Here is a 1,420-nt window from a genome sequence, read left to right as displayed (position 1 = left end):
AGCAGAGGGCAGGCTGAGCCTGAATCCCCTGGAGTTTTCTTATCTTGCATAGCCAAGGAAGCTCAGAGGGCTGGGAGCCTCCCGCGGAAGGTATCCCCTAAACCACCTTTCCACCACTCTGTCTCCCTCTAGTGTCTGACACTGCCAACAACCTTATCATGGATTCAGGGCGTCTGGAATTGCTGGGGAGGGGGACGGGGATTGTTTGTTTTGTTTTTGTCTTTCTTTCGTTTACGCATTCAATAAACATTTCAAAGGTAACTGTGGCGGGGGTGGCGCAAGCCTTTAGCTCCAGCACGGCGGAGGTAAAGGCAGGCNGATCTCTGTGAGTTCTTGGCCAGCCTAGTCTATGGAGTGAGTTCCAGAATAGCCAGGGCTACACAAAGAAACCCTACTGGAGTGTGGCGGGGGAATTTAGGGAAACAACAAACAAATGAATAGCCNAGGGTGCATTTTGGAAATAACAGTGCACCGTCTTGGGGAGGTATTTCCTTTTCCCTGTGGCTGTTTGGGTTGGGAATCTGACAGGATGAAGGTCTCTGTGCTTTCAATAATAATGATAATAATAGTAATAGTAATAATAATAATAATAACAATGATAATAGTGGTAGGCTGAGATGGCTCAGTAGCTGGGGGCATTTGCCAAAATAGGCTTGGTAACTTGAGTTTGCTGCTGGAAACCCATGTAGAGGAAGAAGGAGAGAACTAACTCTACAAAGTTCGCCCTCTGGCGTCCATGTGCACATTGCGTTATGTCCCACACCATCCACATACAAGTAAAATTTAAAAACAGAAACTAGGGGTTGGAGAGANGGCTCAGTGGTGAATCGCAGCACTTACTGCTTTTACAGACCACTGGGGTTTAATTCCCAGCACCCACATGGTGGCTCACAACCACCATAATTTCAGTTTCAGGAGATCTGATCTCCCCGGGCACAGAGTATGTGATCCACATATAAACATGCAGCCCAACACCCCCACACAGGGCATGGAATAAGAAAAATGAATGAATGAAAGAAAGAGAGAAAAGGAAAATAATAAGAAAGCACGTGTGTGTGTGTGTGATTCTTTTTGTTTTGGGACAGAGCCTCTCTGTGTAGCCCTGGCTGTCCTGAAACTCCCTATATAGACCAGTGTGATGGATGGTTTGTAAATCCTCAGCCCAGAGAGTGGCACGATTGGAAAGAGTGGCCCTGTTGGAGTAGGTGTAACCTTGTTGGAGTAGGTGTGTCACTGTGAGTGTGGGAAATAAGGCCCTCACCCTAGCTGCCTGGAAGCCAGTATTCTGCTAGCAGCCTTCAGATGAAGATGTAGAACTCTCAGCATCTCCTGCACCATGCCTGCCTGGTACACACATATACATATACATGTACACACACACATATATATAATACACACACATATATATGTACATTTTTTT

The sequence above is a fragment of the Mus caroli genome, chromosome 5 (genome assembly GCF_900094665.2).
Source record: "Mus caroli chromosome 5, CAROLI_EIJ_v1.1, whole genome shotgun sequence".
NCBI lineage: Eukaryota > Metazoa > Chordata > Mammalia > Rodentia > Muridae > Mus > Mus caroli.
Note: the sequence above shows the minus strand (reverse complement) of the source record.